Source organism: Macrobrachium nipponense, chromosome 30, assembly GCF_015104395.2.
Source record: "Macrobrachium nipponense isolate FS-2020 chromosome 30, ASM1510439v2, whole genome shotgun sequence".
NCBI classification, from domain to species: Eukaryota; Metazoa; Arthropoda; class Malacostraca; order Decapoda; family Palaemonidae; genus Macrobrachium; species Macrobrachium nipponense.
In genome coordinates, this window is record NC_087218.1 from 36,140,105 (window position 1) to 36,159,476 (window position 19,372).

The window sequence follows — 19,372 nt, forward strand, 5'->3', positions numbered from 1 at the left end:
GAAAACTTGCCACCAGCATAGCCTTGCATGGCAGCACTCAGTAGTGATACGAACTCTTGCAAACATACACAAAAAAGTACTTAGTCACAGTGACGCCGGCAAATGACTAGAATATTCTCTAGATGGACAAAGGCAAGCACAAAACCTGATTGGCTTATGCGAGATAATCACTGCCTAAATTCGTGTGTGTGTTACGACATAAGTACAGATGCATACTTTAATATTACTGCAAGTCTTTGAAAAATATTATCAACATTGAGCGATCTCAAACTGTAATTCGGCAACATTGTACGACAGAAGAAACCGCATACTAAACGCTATGAAATATGTCATACAATTTTCATGATTGCGTGATTTTTTTAAAATTTATATACCACTGCCAAGAGGTTATAAATTATCGCGGATATATACATTCCAATGCTAATATATAATTGTATAATTTTCGTTATCATATATGCCAATACCCAGTAATAAATAAATTTTATAACCATTGTCAGTATATGCGCTAATAGGTACCCAACAGACGACGATTTAAAATTCAAAATAGCTTTTAACACTCTATTATTCATCGTATTAACACAAACACCTCCCATTCATTATCTTTCAAGGTGACTTTCAGAGCAGGAGAGAGAAGAACATACATTTGTCCATTAACAAAGGCGCCCAGGCATCTACCAACAGCTTTTGGCACTAGACCGATTAGTCATAGGGGAAAAAAATCTGGTGTTGCATAACTAAAACCTGAGGTGTTACGTATTATTTTGATTTCCTTGTTGAATAATCTCATGTCACTTAGCTTAAATAGGTGATTGGTATAGTACGATATTAAATTCGCCACACTTGAAGGACAACTTACACTAAAGGTGAAGTGTAAATAATCAATTAAGGTCAAAGTCGACTGCTTGCCGCTGTTTCGAAACCAAAGGCCCAGTTTCGAATCCTTAGGAATCCCTTACGGGTTTAAGGTGGTCCCCAAGGCATAGTGAATTTAAGACATTACTCGATATTTACGGCTTAGCATTTGTGAATGTTAAAAAAAAGTGACGCGTTTGAGTAATAGAAATATATATATATATAATATATAATATTTATATATATATATATATATATATGATATATATATATAATAATATATATATCCTAAAATATCACAGATGCTCGTGACTTCATTAAATAGTCGAATACCACAGGATAATGATAGGCAGAAATGCAAGCGCTTTCGTCTTTACTAAGACATTACGAAAGCGCTTGGATTTCTGCCTATCATTTTCCTGTGGTATTCGCCTATCACACACACACACACACATACACATACACATATAAACACACACATATACACACACACATTACACATACTACTATATATATATATATATATATATATATATATATATATATATAATATATATATATATATATATATATATATATATATATATATATATATATATATATATTTATATTATCAGATGCCCTGAGCACCGAGTAGACATGGTACCTCGCTCGATATAGAGTCAACGAAGAGGCCTATCGATCTACGCGACTGATTAAATCAACGTATTATTTTCAAGGTCAATATTGCGAAGGGTAGGGAGGGAGGTAAGTAAAACTCCTTGAAGTAAATGTTAATCAATAATCAAGTTACAATCTTTACTACTAGTCATCAGATACAAATATACTGGAATATATGTAATACAGATTAGGCCTTAATAATGATTACCTGTAATAAAAACAGCCCTTCTAGGTAGAGCATTAACGTCAAACCCCTAATACTCTCGCGGCCTGAATCCGTTCCCAAGCAACGCAGTAGCCTGCTATTAGCCGACCTTAGGACTGGACGACGAAAGGAGAGCCAGCCTCACTCAGCGCCCCCCCCCCCCCCCCCCCCCCCCCCCCCCCCTCTTCCACAACCCTTTCCCAAAAACGTCAATATTGACGTTTACATGACCGTCCATATTAACATGACCTTTAGTGACCTGTTTAGAGGGATTATTATTTTAAAGCACAGGTCATACTGATATTCTACGGGAAGAATATTCAGTATTATCATTAGCAAGGTGGGCTCGAGAGCCTGGCCTCTATGCTCAGTAATAATTCATACCTAGTTCCTCATCTCTCTCTCTCTCTCTCTCTCTCTCTCGTGTCTCTCTCTCTCTCTCTCTCTTTCTCTCCTCTCTTCTCTCTCTCTCTCAACGTCAGGGGAGACCTGTTGCTTCTGATCAATATCAAACGCCAACTTAACAATTGCAAGGCAAGACCGTCGGGCGCAGCCCCGGGATCACGGGAGGACGACTGTGTATTTTCCATGTATGTTGTGCGTGTGTCTACGTACGGATCACCTCTGTATTTATATATACATATTAGGCATGGGGAAAAAAAACACGAGAAAAAAAATCATCCCCAGCTCTGCTATTTCTGCTTAATACAATAACCGAGATATATGTGTGTGTGTGTGTGTGTGTGTGTGTGTGTGTGTGTGTGTAAGCTGATTAATAGCTATAGAAGCTTCAAGTAACCCCGTATTCAAGAAATTTAATGACTAATCATGAGGAAATCAAATGAATGGAGAACATTGTTATTAAAAAAAAATGAAATCTAGACATCTAATGATCAATTCTCACAAAGCAAGCGAGAACTCCGACTCGGAAATGTACGAAGAGCATCATCGGCTTTGAAAATTTAACCCAAAAACGCCTCAACGTAACATGATCTGACGAGTCGACTTCCTCTTGAAGTCGAACTGAGCTTACATTAAAAGCTATATGAAAAACCACCTTAAAGGGCGCGACTTGCCTTCCTGTTTGTGATTCCCATCAATTCATCTGATGTGTTATGTGAGCAGGTATATTGCATCACGCCAGGCTTATTCCCAAGCGCTTGGAACAAAAAAAGGGGCGTTTGATGCTGATTGTGACGTATTTTCCTGTTTTCCAAGATTTGGATTGGCGATGGCATGACCTAGTTCCTTCTCTCTCTCTCTCTCTCTCTCTCTCTCTCTCTCTCTCTCTCTCTCTCTCTCTCCAAGGAAGATTCATAACCCACATCATAACGCGTTTGAAATTACTACAAAGCAGAATGCTACAAACATAAGAGCCCCATTTGGGAACGCAGCCCTGTAGAGAAATGATACTGAGAGAGAGAAAGAGAGAGAGAGAGAGAGAGAGAGAGAAAGAGAGAGAGAGAGAGAGAGAGAGAGAAGGGGGACATTCATATGAACTAGCATTATTATGAAAAAAAACACGATTTATATGTCCTCCGGTAGATAAAATTAACTCACAGATGGAAGGTAATAGATGGCTTTTTAAATCTTGTTGAAATTTTGCCTACATACACAAGCAGCAGCACAGGAAGGGGCCATCGGTCGTGAAAAGCAAAATAAAAGTCACCTTCTCTAAACAAAGGTCTGAATAGAACAGACTCCGAATTCCAATACGGTGGCGGACTGGGAATCGAGAACTGTCATTTTGACTGGTGAGTCTGGGTCTTTATGGCTACGCTTAATCTGGGTCAGGGCATCTCCGCAAGCTATTATTCCTCCAAGGTGTGTATATCAAGCCCCTATTCACACTCTCCCACGAATTCAATTGTCAGGAAGCTCTGTTGCCCTATGGCACGTCACACATAATAAGGTCTGATATAACATGTCTGTCTGTCTGTGTATATATATATATATATATATATATATATATATATATATATATATATATATATATATATATATGCGTGTGTGTGTAATCACAATACTCCCAGGCTTTGCAATACCAAGCGTATTAAAAAATCGTGAAGAATTCGAGAGGTTTAGAAGGCACTGCAGTTATTACAATTAAAAACGTTATCTGATAGATGTAACCAGTAGATTCTATAATATTATACCTCATACGTACAAACAACACGGAGCGCACGTACCCAGGCATAAACGGCTGACTACGTTGCCAAGCTCAGGGATTCACCGAAGCCCTTGCTTACGTCACAAGCAAAGTTAGTTATGTAAACTCACGGGAGAGCTTCCGTCTAAATATATATATCCGAAACGAAGGAATGACGACGTCACTCTCCAATAACTTTTTATAAGTCTTTGAGACATCCCTAATCCTTGTAACTCCTTGAGGGTACAATTCTACATACTAGAGAGTCTTAACGTGAAAGATGTTGTGGGAACTAACCTACTGTAGTATATGATCAACACCCTCACGTGACGTAAGCACGTGACCTTCAAACGAAGTGGAAATGTAAATTTGATTGAAACGACTGACTTGTGTTTGTCGTCAATGAATTTATTAAACAAATATAGATGTGTAGGTTTAAATATTTATTTTTAGGGATACCTGTGGTTATACGTACAGAACATCATGGTTATATAACAAGGCTAACACGAATTTAAAAGGTTGCGTAGTTGGCCTGCGCAGTTCTACACTACACACACAACCACACAGGCACACACATGCTCGCTTGCGCACTTAGTCACGGGAGTAGCATAGCATCAGCTATATATCACAATCTTTTCGGCTCAAGTCAAAAATTCCAGTCTTAACACCAAGGGAGCATATCACTTCGAAGAAATTATCGAAGCCAACTCAAAACACGCGTGCGTTGGTAACACCATGTGTGCGGGCGTAAACACAGTTAGTTCATTAAAACAGGATGTTCAACACATCGGCGTAAACACAGTTTAATTACACGCTTAGCACCGCATCTAATTGGCCCCGATCATGAGTTGGAAGGGCAAAAAGTGGCAGTAGAACAGTATCACTCGTGTTGTGCATGAAATACAACCAATATAAAAATGCAACAGACAGAAGTTTGTTACTCAAGTGAAGTTTGGATTATAGAAGTTTATTTACAAAATATTTTCGCAGCTACGGAGAACTTAAACGTTTCTATTTACTCAAGGGAATAGGAATGTCTCCAAACCATTTATCAACCACATTCATAGAAGATATTGTTAGATACGTTTTCACAGAATATCTCTCTCTCTCTCTCTCTCTCTCTCTCTCTCTCTCTCTCTCTCTCTCTCTCTCTCTCTCTCTCTCTCTCTCCGAATCTTACACTAACATTTGCTTACACTCAACAGGCATTGTATAAAACACTAGAGTTTACACTCAACAGGCATTGTATAAAACACTAGAGTTAAAAATACGGGATTTAGAGCATTCTTGCAGTATCTGTCCATTTTTATCAACATGCTCGTTGTTTTGTTTTCTTTAAGCAAATGCGATCAACTTTTCATGGAAGTTTATTGTTCTATTGCAAGGTGTTTTTTACTACAAATGAGCAGTTTTTATTGTCCTATTTCAAGGTGCTTTTTACCACAAATGAGCATTTTCAACATAAAGGTTTACTTATAAAAAGGATGTCCAAACTCTCTTGAGTATTGAAGGACTAGGCACTGCAGACAAGTAAATAAACATGTTGAAAAAAAAGTCAAAGCAGTAGTTTTAACCCACCAATACCCAGCATATTCAGAAACCAAACACATATCAGTATGGAATATATATTTTTATGCATTCAGCAGTCTCCCCTATAAGGGAGTATCTCCAGAAAAAAAAGTAAATAAAGTTAACTACTACCGCATTCATAAGTTGATTACCGAATCACGCGAATGAACACCCTGTGCCATTTTATACACCTACATCTCCTGGCCACGAATATCATCAACACGCGAGAAACGAAAAAATTCAAATCCAGCACGAGATTGAAGATTTGGAGCAAGCCTCGAGATTCCTATTACGAACTCTATCTTCCATGGATCAAATGATTCACAAACTAGATTCACATCACGTGGCACAAATGTGGCTTCATTTAGGCAGGGCATAGAGTCAATTCAGTCTAAATTATACGTGAGAATGAATCCAAGGTTCATTTAACTAAACTATTTCCCGCTACATGAACAATGGAGTAACCTGTGCTGATTCAAGTCTTGATAGAAGCTGAAGAGAGCGTGGGCATGAAATAGACGTGAAAATAAATAGCAAAAAAGCAACGTGAACCAAAACATTGCTTTCAGAAGTGAGAATTAATTCTTTTCACGTAAGACCACGTATAATAAATACGCACTCTCAAGTGTGAACAATACATTGCTGTATTTGTTACGAAATTCAACGCGAGGCTTTGTATAAAATTTTTCCTCGTCTTGAGTAATACAAAGGTCCCTTGTGAACACACGTTCGTTATATAACAATGTTTGTGTAACAGCTGACACTTAGAACACCAGTTCTACTTCATTTCCTCTTCAGACAATCACTAAACCCCCCCCCCCCCCCCCCAACCTCTCTCTCTCTCTCTCTCAAAGGGTAAAAATATTCCTGGGATAAATCACCTCTGGCGTTTTTGACCAGACTTTACTTTCTTATATAACTTCACCTTTTATTCGAAAAATAACATTAACGATGAAACTAAAGGCTTATATAAACATGGCCTCATTATATTAAAATTCATTTACGCACCAAGAATGCCAGAAGAGAGGTATAATACAATATTCATTCGTTTTTTCTTTAGATAATAGAAATATAACAGAATTTCAATAATCATTCTTCATTAAAATCCAGGCTCGTTTATGGCGGACGATCTGCAGCATTCTCTAAACTTGTCTCAAATGTTTAAGCTTAGTTAGTTTAGTCTGGTGGCTGTGAGATAAGTGAATTAAAATTATGTTTACCATGTGAGATGCTCTGTGTAGTGAGTGAGTGAGTGTGTGTGTGTGTTAGCAAGAGCGCGCGCGAGCAGTGACTGAACAGACTACTAGAGAAAACAAAATAAACGCAGAATTATTCATCGTCAAGCAAAACAAAACAAAGAACAAAACAAGGAGCCTGTAAACAGCTACACCTCCAAACATATCTGAGGACAAAGATGAAACAACGGGAGAAGGAAATATAAAAACCCATCTCCCTTGGCTGCTGACGACGTTGCACGCCTACTCCACGCTGACCTTCTTACAATAACGTATCCCCCTTGGATTCTTTCGTTACTTTACGAGGCGAGTATGCAGATGATGAAGAAGAGGCATTATTGGCAAACCAGGAAGTTTCACGAAGCTGTTCAAACTGACATCATAATGCCTTACTATTATCAGCTGACGAATCACTAAAAAGTTGACGAAGTTATAAGAACTCAGAGTTTTATTTTTATGGACAAATGAAGCAAAATATATAAACAATAATAATTCAGGGAACGTTGACATTTGTTGATTAAAAATTCGAAGAGCACGAGAAGTTATATAGTCAAAAGAGTCCAGCGGCCCACAAAGTTTCCTCTTCCCTTAAATACGTATTACTCGAATAAACGAAGCCAAAATACAATGAGGGAAAAAATGCTTATAATTTACAATGACTAATTTTCTTGAGCCTAAGCGGACGGACGGACCAGAAACCTTGTATATTCTAAAGAGACTGAAGTAAAATTTGCTTTCATCACACGAAAATGACTAAAATAGACCATTTGCTCACTGAGCATAAAGGCAGATTTCGTATGACAGGCAAATCAGAGGGATATTATTTTTGAAGATTGTTCTTTCCAATATAGAGGAGGATTAACTCTTTGTTAATACAACGTACGAAATTAACGGATCCGAATAACAATAATAAAACAAAATAATAATAATAATAATATAAAAGTCTACAACTCCACCAGTAATACAGTATAAGAAAAATATCAACTCATTAGTATTATCAACCTTTTTCTATCAGTCAACGTCCAAAGATATAGTACCTTTAGACTTTAGATATCAAGTGCAATGATACATGTGTCAACTTAATGGCATTTTTTTCAGTACACCTGGATAATCTCTGACTGCTCTTATCTACATAGATTAAAGGAAACCAACGATATCCAGTTATTTAGATGGTTAGTTAAATGTGGGGAAATGAATGTTATAGTTATTTGGATGATTAGTTTAAATATGGGGAAATGAACGAATTAGTTTTTTTATATATTCAAATGTGGGAAATAAATTGGAGCAGAATTGAATGATGTAAGAGTGGAAGAGGTGAAGTTAAATCTGAGAATACTTGCAAGAGACAGTTGAGGTCAGAGACGAAAAAATGAAGGACGTAGTGTTTGCTTGGGTGTGTGTGTTTGGGGGGGGGGGGGGGGGTCTACCCATAGCTGGTGATCCTTTGCGTAAGAGTTTGAAGCGAATTATGTTAAGAAGTTTCTAGACATTAACGATGGAATAAATTCATGAATATAGCAGGGTTTATTATTATCTGAAGCCATCCGAGCGATGCTAGGAAAACTACTCAGTTGATAAAAAATATACCTCACCACAAATACATACATATGCATGCATATACATACATACATACATACATACATCATAAATACATACATACAGGCTGTAAGACACAGCCAGACGTACCCTATATGAATCAGGGCTGCCTCCAGCACTTGGTCAATCCCTGAAACTTTCAAGCTAAAAGAATTTCATCCCAAGATGGAAAACTATAAATACGAAAGAGCAAAAATAAATAAGACCGGCGGCGGAAGAGTGTATAGGAAAGATTAGAAAACCTCCTCCACGTGGAAGGACTGAGACGACCCGAAGGAAGCAGCGATAAGGACTCCCATTTCTCAGGAAGGACTTTCATTCCCCCTTCTGGTCCGGCCCGATTGCATGGAGGTGGAAAATGGGCAAAACGGGATATTGCCTCACGGAAGGATTTGGCTAAATGGGCGGAACATGAGAGAGAGAGAGAGAGAGAGAGAGAGAGAGAGAGAGAGAGAGAGAGAGAGAGAGAGAGAGAGACTAGACTTCTTCTCGAGAGACTAGACTTCTTCTCTTAAACTGGCTAATTAATATAAATACGTACTTATAATGCCGATATACATTTGGCAAGCAGTTCAAGTATGCAAAAATACATTGAGGACGTTTGGAGGACATTCTCTCTCTCTCTCTCTCTCTCTCTCTCTCATATCTAGTGTATATAAGCAACGCTGACTAACCGCCACCAGATACATGATTCACAATATAGTTTGACAGATGCAACCCATACACGTTTCCCCCTTCGAGATCGATCGCGAGTGCCAATAACAACTTATTTACCATCTAGAGAAATACAACAACTATGTAACGAGTTACACAGTTATAAGCTAGTGTTTGTTGAAATAAAAAAATAACTAGAAATATAAAAAGGCGAAGGTACGAAAGTAAAAGTAAGGCGAACATGATCACACTGAAATGACGTCACACTCACGCGGCCATTTCCCCTCGTTCCAACGAGAACACGAGCCCCAAAAATACGAGCAGAAGGGATCCCTCCGAGCGGTGGTTGTTTACAAAACATCTTCAACGCACGTACCCCGAGACTATCTTTAAAATTTGACCACAACGTGACACAGTCGTTAAAATCTCAAGCAGTTTTTCACTAACCAAGGCCCTGAGATTATTTTTTTAACTTGACCAAAATTCCCAGGAGATATTCTAACTTATTAGGGCGCAAAATGAATAGATATTACCTAACCTAAGTTCATAATCAACGTCAGACACCTGTTCCACAGGTGGATCGGGGAATGTGCTCTACATTTCAAGGAATCTACCGTTATTATATACATCGATTTTTTATACAAAAGGAGGACGAAATTCATCCACGAATCAAAGTAACGGAAATTAAGAATGCGCCAATCTATTCTCACACGCCCATGTTCTGACAACCTAGTAAAAAGTAAGTGCTACTGTAACACACAGACAGACACACACACTCGAGAGAGAGAGAGAGAGAGAGAGAGAGAGAGAGAGAGAGAGAGAGAGAGTTTTTCACATATAAGATCATACAAGAAGAAAGCAAACTCAAAAAAAAGAACTAATGACTCTCCTACTCTGCAGGAACTACAATACTGATTTGAAAACACTTAAAAGACAATTATAAAATATGAGAGGTAACTTAGATAACGTACAAGAGCCCACCAGAAAGGGAATCATCCCTGTGGAGGGCTGTAGTACATAAAACCAAACAAATTAACAAACATTAAAATTCCATTCGCTCTTGAAAAAAGAAAATTCTTAAAATGCAAGTTTTATAATGACATTACACATCAACAAAAATAAACAAATTAAAAAGCAACCTCTGAAGACATGTTATACCCTAACGACTTACAATCTTTACCTAGGGCTATTCATGTCGTTCCTTCTCCAGTAAGGTTCGAAAACCCCCCACTAATTCTACATACTTCCAAAAACCTGTCCATGTGGGACAAGTAAACGTAAAACATATGACACCTAGTAGGCACCACAACCCGGGTCCTGGCGGCTTTCCAAGGCATCTTGGCGCCGAGTTTCGTCAGAAACCCGGTGCCAAATTCGTCGCATCACCTGCCACCACTGGTAAAGATGGCCCGGGTTCGATCCTCAGGAAAGTAGAAAGTTTTCCTCACTTTCCGTAAGGTCCCATTTTAGCCTATGTTGGCCTTATGCCAGAACGGGCTCTTGGTCATTAAGCAGCCCGTAGGACGCTTTGAGTCAGTTGCTCCATTGTTGACAAATCGACTGAGGTGGGTCGCAAGGAGGGAGGATAATACTACTGGACGCTCCAACCTTATCCCGAGAGCAGAAAAATTTCACGATCTACGCCGACAAATAATGTCCTTGGAAAACCAACTAGCCCCAAGAACCCTTGCAATTCATAAATTACAATGTAAATAATAAAACTTATCATACCAGGACAAAAGTCGCCAGTGTGCCTATTCGTGAATTATTCAAGTATTACCTATTATTTCGTTTCTAGATACTGCAATGCAAAGAAGGGCATATCAGTGGTTTCTGGGGGGGACCGAATGTAAGAACAACCCCCCCCCCCTCTATAGCGCATACACACAACAATAGCGCTTACTATGAATTGATGGAACCTATTACACAGAAGCAGTCATATCTCGTCAGCCACACAGGCTACAGATGCACCCGACAGCATCCAGTGAACAGAGATGAGGAGATCTCTCGAGGCTCAGAAGAACTAACCATACAACCTACTCAGGTTCGCGGTAACGTGAATATGGGTGGCATCCGAGATCTAGTACAGTTCTTGTTTGGATGGCGAAGACCACCTGATCTGTTTGTGCCACTGAACAATGGGAGTTTGGAATGCACATGTATGTGGTTTGTGTGGGGATAGAGATTCTACGGGATGTTTAATTTAGGAACAACTATTGCTGGTATTCTTCGTACGTACGTGCACACACACACACACACACTATACACATACATTATATATATATATATATATATATATATATATATATATATATATATATATATATATATATGAAAAATTCCACGAAGACTAATTAACACAAAGAATATGTTCCTTGCCGGTTTCGTCCATTATGGCATTTCCCATTTTCACAGGACTTATACACAACAGAAAAGGAAAGCCCACATAAATATAAAAAAATAAATAAACTAATAATAACAGGCCGTTGACACCTACGAGAAATAAACGGTGCCATTCGGACAGAAAGTGGGCGTGCTAGTCATAGATCTTGTTTCCAGGGCCACCTGACCTGGATTATTTAGTATCAAGTGATACGAGTATCGTTATATCATTTGGACCAGTGTAAGGACTTGACAATGCATTTATGTTTACACATTTCTCTTGAAATGCTGTGTCAAAACAAGGTTTTTTTTTTTTTTTTTTTTTTTTGTTTTTAAATGTTCTGACATGAGCTTTCATCCTATGATATATACACTAAATTTATATTGATACCAATTCATAGGTACGTATATGCATACGTATATCTATGTGTATGTATGTATATGTATGTATATGTATGTATATATATATAATATATATATATTATATTATATTATACAAATACGTATGTGTGTATTATATGTATACTATTATGTACGTATGTTGTAAATATATGCATATTATATAACTACTTTATAAATACTTGAAGTCACTTCGGAGAACAGCTGACAAGTTTAAAATCCCCACAACCATTTCTCACGCAGGGACAAATAAGACAAGTGGAATTTAGAGAAAAAGAGAAAAGTCTTGGCCTCGTGACGTCAGCAGTTGTTGGCAAGCACACACGAGAGAGAGAGAGAGAGAGAGAGAGAGAGAGAGAGAGAGAGAAGAGAATTATGTGTCCTCCAGTTTCTGATCTTCTTGAAGGCCCAGGTTAAATCTTTCATATAAAAAAAAAATAGTGATGAAAGTCTGCAAATTAACCAGAACACTCAATTTAGGGTTATATTAATAGGTAAAATATCATCCACGTCACCCTAATGAGCCCAGAAAAGAAGACTATTATTATTTTATTAAAAACTACTTTATTCAACCTAATTACATATATAATTTGTTTTATCCAAAACTACTTTATTCAACCTAATTAAATATATTTTTTTATCCAAAACTACTTTCTTCAACCTAATTAAATATATAATTCTTTATCCAAAACTACTTTATTCAACATAGTTGAATATATAAATTTTTATCCAGACTACTTTATTCAACCGAATTAAATATATAATTTTTTATCAAAAACTACTTTATTCAACCTAATTAAATCTAATTTTTTTTATCCAAAACTACTTTCTTCAACCTAATTAAACATATAATTTCTGATTATTTCTTAAAACCTTTAGTACAGCCAAGAATTTCTTCAAAGTATTCAAACCACCAGAGAGAGAGAGAGAGAGAGAGAGAGAGAGAGAGAGAGAGAGAGAGAGAGAGAGAGAGAGAGAGAGAGAGAGAGAGAGAGAGAGTTAGCCCACTATACTAGATAATGACACTTGATAAGAGTACGTAAAGCGGATCGAACAATATTTTAATGGGTCAACTTGAGTGCCTCTTTGTATCTATACAATATTTCTAGATAAAAGGAGTATTCTGATCACCTACTAGCAGTGTGTCTAGAAGCATCTTGAACCTAGTGTTGCTAAGGTTCTAGATAAACAGTTCTAGATGAATAGATCGATTACAAAGCACACGAAAGAACACCTATAAAACCAGTAAAACATGATTAAAAAAAAAAATTATTCACTAAATCGACGACCCGACGGTCCTGTTATATAAATTAACTCAATAACAATGTTGTCTTTCCCTATCAGAAGCTAATGTAGTCGACTGCGATAAACCCGTTAACTTTTCATGGTCCTTCAGTGAGAGAGAGAGAGAGAGAGAGAGAGAGAGAGAGAGAGAGAGAGAGAGAGAGAGAGAGAATCATGGCGTCATATGTAATATAAATATTCACCAAAACATGTTCAATATGTAACTGTATAAACCTATCAACATTTCATGCAGTTTCAGGACCACTGGTCCTTTAGTATATGAGAGAGAGAGAGAGAGAGAGAGAGAGAGAGAGAGAGAGAGAGAGAGAATAATGGTGTCACATGTACTATACTAATTCACCATCATATTAAAACATGTTAAATATGTAATTGTAAAACCCAGTTCCCTCTTAGCTTCCCTAATTCTTCGCACTTGTTGGATATCTCGTCACTGCAAAGCCTGATATCCAAATGCAAGAATATGATGAAATTCTCACGTCCGTAGCAAGATTCGAACCCGCATACGGAGTATCCGAACGTGGTCACGTTACCAACCTGACCACGAGAAGGATTAAAAGTCAGTTGCCGCTATAAAAAAAAATGTCTGATATATATATATATATATATATATATATATATAATATATATATATATATATATATATATATATATATATTTTATATACATATATATACGTAAATTCCTAGAGAAGACTATTTAAAAGTTAAATGCAGTTGATGCAGCAATATCTTTCGATAATACTTATTTGAAAGAGGGTCGGGTCTCCTTCCAATATATACCTAGTTTCTGATAATCATTCCAAAACGGGAAAGTACATTTGAAAAAAACTGTATAAAAACACCTTAAAAGAGAAGGTAAATTAACGAAAGCAAAGATAACAGAATGAACAAGAATGAAACAGAAGTACACATACTTTTTGGATTGGAATGGAATATACAGCCTAGGCCTCCTAAGGCCAAGCACTGGGACCTATGAGGTCATTCGGCACTGGAAAGGAAACCGAGAGTAGGCCGGTTTGAAAGGTGTAACAGGAGGAAAACCTCGACGATGCACTATGAAATAACTATAAGGAGAGGACGGATGACAAGATGGAAGAAAGATAATATGAATGGAGGTACAGTAAAAGGAATGAAAGAGGTTGCAGCTAGGGGTCGAAGGGGCGCTACAAAGAACCTTTAGTAATGCCTACGAAACTAAGAGGTACCTGGGAGATAGTTGCGTGAGTTTAACCACGACCAGCATTTACCTGGAGATCGATCTAGTCGTAAACATGAATCTCTCAACAATTGGGCCTTTGTAATGACGATAACTTTCACACGTAACATTTTTATAAGGTTATGAGGATCAGAAATGTTGACGTCATGACCTCCCTCCCTCTCTCTCATTATCTTGTTTTCATTTGACACTGCCAGGGGATTTTCCTGCTGATAAGACTTGGTTAGATCCAGACACTACTGGTTTTCTTTTGACGGCCGAAACTCTTCTTCAATGAAGTGTATGTAAACCTTTACCTGTCACGTGGCACTTATTGGTTAAGTCCTCTCTCTCTCTCTCTCTCTCTCTCTCTCTCTCTCTCTCTCTCTCTCTCTCTCTATACATATACATATACACATGTACACATTTACCAAAATTACATATATATATATATACATATACAATGTACACTGGTATAATAATATAATATATATATATATATATATATATATATATATAATATATAGTTTCACTTCCCTCAGTGCATTTTGCCTTTATTTATATATTCATCGAGTCCCAAAGTTTCGTGATTCAGTTATATATATATATATATATATATATATATATATATATGTATATGTATAGAGAGAGAGAGAGAGAGAGAGAGAGAGAGAGAGAGAGAGAGAGAGAGAGAGAGAGAGGTCCTGACAACATCAACAATTAGGAATTAGGGCACCCCTTGCTTTGTTCACCATTCCTGATCCTCAAAACCTTATATATGGTATAAAAATATTAAGAGAGGAATTTACGTCTGAATGGATTAGAATATAACATTTAGGCCAAGAGCCAAGCGCCGGGATTTACGAGGTCATTCAGCGTTGAAAGGGGACATCGAGAGTCGGAGAGAGGTTGTAAAGGTTTAACAGGAGGAAAACGTGTGACAGTTACACTACGAAATCTTTGTTAGAAGCGGGTTGGAAAGTATGAGGAGAGAAAGTGAATACGAACGGAGTTGCAGTAAAGGGAACGAAGGGGGTTCCATCCAGAGGCCGAAAGGGACGTTGCAGAGATCCTGAGGTAATGCCTACAGTGAACCACGTGAGGCGGAATGTGAGTCGGTAAAGAAATTACGACAAGCAGTGCACAGAGTGACTTACGATGGACATGAATGTTCTATAGTACAACGGTTACATTAAAGTTTATCTCAATTTTGATAATGAGCGAACAAACACGGTCATTGTGGTCTCATTGTAGTCTCTGTAAGTCTCATTGTGTTGCTGCATTGTTGCATGACGAGTGCCTGCTTTAAAAGCACGACTTTTGCAATCGAACCGATGAACGGTGCCAGACATGTCTTACGGGATAACACGATATCACTGCGATGATACGGACATGATGGAATTCTGCTTCGGTAAAAACAAGCTCAATTTATTCAAGCAGATATAATAATATTCACCTCGAGAACTAACACGCTACAATTTACTCCGCTGGCTTTTTTTCTGACACATCACTCTGTGGTGGACTTCGTACTTTGTACCTTGCAGTCACGTCAACGCGTCGACGACTTTGTACCTTTGTCGTGTCTTGTCTACATTATTGAAGTTTATTAGTAACAAAAACGAAAAAGTAACGTGAACTTTATCACAACCGGCTCGGGTCCAGTAATCCGTAAGGCAAACCAACCCACAACCCCATCACCCTTCTTTTTTTCACTTCTAATCATAAAGCTGAAGTTTGTTCTCGACGTCAAGAGTTCATAGTTAGGATTATTGGCGAAATTTTCTCTCTCTCTCTCTCTCTCTCTCTCTCTCTCTCTCTCTCTCTCTCTCTCTCAACTTATTTTCTATGCATGCAAGCAAGCCTGGATCAATTCTAATTACACGAACGGTGACCAATATCGTGCAAAGGTTTTTTGTTCTGCCGAATACTGGGACCCTGAACTTGGACCAAAATATCGCCCAAAAATGTAAAATAAAAAATGAAAGGAAAAACATATTACCACTATATACAAAGCAAACAAACTCCAGAACTTCAAAACCCAAAGTGCTTTATAAAAGCTCTTGGGAAAAGAAAAACAAACTACTATAGTAGATCAACTGTGCATTTGATGTCTAAGCCAGTTCCTTACGACGCTCCTGATTGGCTGTTGATAAGTCAGTCACAGGGCTGGAAACTCTCAGTCTCCTTCGAGAGTTCACATGGGTAGGATGTATGTTCCACCTCTCCCGAGGGATACTTTTGAAAGACTTATCCCTCAGGAGAGGTGGAACATACATCCTACCTATGTGAACTCTCTCGAGAGACCGAGGTTCCAGCCCTGTGATTGGCTTATCAACAGCCAATCAAGAGCGTCTTGAGGGACGGGCCTAGACATCAAATGCACGTTGATGTGAATCTGCTATAGCAACTGCTTGCCATTTCTGACCAGACGATAGATTCAGTTCATAAGTTTCCGCGTAAGAAATGCGATCATTTCCGAGTAAGAAACATCACTACTGCAGTATTCTGGGTGTGCTTGCAATCAATGAACCGTCGGCGCTCGGGGCCCAAATATATGAAAACAGGCGTAACGGCGCGAGTCACGATACGAATGCCACGTCGTAAAAGGACTTCAGTTTCTGGAGTAGAATGTCGAAAAAAAAATTGCATAAAACCTCAAGAGATGTCTTCCATTTGCATGGCCTCTAATCGCAAGGTAAATTTATTATATAAAAGTTTTTCTTTTCCTTTTGAATGGCAACTACACTAAACTACTGACTGAGCATCGCTTGGAAAAATAAAAAATAAAAAATCTCTGGAGTAATGGTAAAATAGAGTTATTGATTTTTCTATTTGCAGGGATTCTCAACTCAGAATATATTATACAAAATGAAGTTTTTGTTTCCGTTTTGAATGGGAACTACACTAAATTACTGAGCGCCGCTCGCTTGGAAAAAAATGAAAATACTTTCCTGGGACTGGACGTAGCTGCAAAGAGTTAAAAATCAATGCTGATTTCTGTATATATATATATATATATATATATATATATCTATATATATATATATATATATAGAGGCAGTCTGTAGTGAAAAGATCCTTCCCAAGATTCTAAATTGTCTCCTATATCCGTTCTTCAATTCTTCAAAGCACAGTTTCGCTCGAACAGGCTTAATTTATTTCTTCTAAGAGTCTTTTAATTGTTTCTTCTAAGATTCTTTTCATTGTTTCTTCTACAAGTCTTTTTATTGAATCTTTTTACTAAAAAATTAGCAACCGATATTTTCCAATTTCTGTTGTCCCATCATCGACGCGTCGCTACGCATATTAAGAAAAAAAAAATAACTTAAAATTCTCTCTCTCTCTCTCTCTCTCTCATTACAGGTGACTGACCTCTCCTGCCTCTCGCACGCAATGCCCACGCCATAGCAAGCACGCGACCACAATCACAAAACGAACTTGAGAAAATATCGAGCATGCCAAGTTTTGAGAAATCGCATGAAACGCCTTCAAACTCTGGCAACTTACTACCGCAAGACCGGGTACAACCGTGGTTTAATTAAGCATTAAATATAATTGATCAGTATTCCAGTCAGTATTCAAGGCGACTTATAATACAGCTCAATTACGATAAATGCAGTGCTAATAAAAATTTGAAAGACTCCTGTGATACTAACTAATATTTTCCCATGATTAAACTTAAGATGATGGTATTTTAACTTCAGTGTAAAAGGAGACTTAATTTATATTGAAACTCTTGATATTGAACGGCAATTCATTATCAACAGATCTGACTATATCATCAACTTTAATAATATTTACTCGACATATTACGTTGCACATTTAACTCATATTCCCTAATTTACCAGCGTACGTATAGACCTGCTTCCCGTTACTGATTGTGCATATACCTGCGTAAACACCTGCCCTCTGTTGCGAAATACGTATATATATTTCAATGCTTCTTTTCCTTCGGTTCTCTAAACACAACTGCTTCCTGTTAATGTTAATATTATTTACATATTTCACTAAGCACTAAAGCTTCATATTTCTGTACACAACCGCTTCCTATAACTGAATATATAATGAATGTATATATATTATAGTCTTTGTTCGTCAACTAGAATGTTTTTAAATAATAATAATAATAATATAATAATAATAATAATAATAATAATAATAATAATAATAATAATAATAATAATAATAAGAGCTGAACGGCACGTGTCTCTCGCTCCAAGGAGGATCCGGCTGTGAAACCGGTTTGAACCAACTCTCATCTTTTCCCTTCCGGCGAAGAGGGGAGATTATCAATGAGGCCAACCCTGGCCGAGGGGAGAAAAAATAGGCCTACTGGAAGACTTATAAGGAACAAAAGCGAGAAGATGAAGCAAGAGATTTACGTGAATCATGCGAGAGAGAGAGAGAGAGAGAGAGAGAGAGAGAGAGAGAGAGAGAGAGAGAGAGAGAGAGAGAGAGAACTTTTCATCAAGCTTCTTATGAAGTTTTTGCAGCCCAACTCGGATTATTACGGAAATACGTCAAGGTTTAAGAAAAAAAATTCAATCAAGATAGAACAGATTTTCTCCTTCAAGATATAAAATAAAAGCAATAGAACCTTAATATCACTAATTATTGGAACTTGAGAGGCTCAAGCGAAAATACAATGCGCTACTACCCTAATACTATTCTTCTTGCATTTGAATACATTTCTACCTATTTATCTATTTATTGATTAATTTTGTCTACACGTGGGATGTCCCGCTTCTGTAATTTCACTTTACTACTTCTTACTTCCTCCTAATGAACACTATGATATTCTCTGGAAGATTGAATTCAATTCAATGGCTCCTGTGGGCTTGATCCATATCAGTAGGTTTCATCTAATGAACAATAATAATAATAGAGGAGGAGGAGGAGGAGGGAGGAGGAGAGGAAGAGGAAGGGAAGGAGAAGGAGGAGGAAGGAAGGAAGGAAGGAAGGAAGGAAGGAAGGAAGGAAGGAAGGAAGGAAGGAAGGAGGAGGAGGAGGAGGAGGAGGAGGAGGAGGAGTACCTTCCTATCTCTGATACTCCCGAGGAAGGACATTTGTTCGATTACAACATAAAATCCTATTTACTATCAGGTAACACAGAAGAGGGATGGTAATCTCTCAGGGAAGTGGTGCTTGCGATCTTAAGCAGGCAAAAAAAAT

The 19,372-nt window shown here is 37.7% G+C and overlaps 1 protein-coding gene across 2 annotated transcripts in view; it reads right to left on the reverse strand.

The window, feature by feature from the left end:
• LOC135202442 (pyruvate dehydrogenase (acetyl-transferring) kinase, mitochondrial-like) overlaps positions 1–19,372 on the reverse strand; it is a 49,007-nt gene that overhangs the window by 14,242 nt on the left and 15,393 nt on the right. The gene's annotated exons all lie outside the window — the stretch shown is intronic.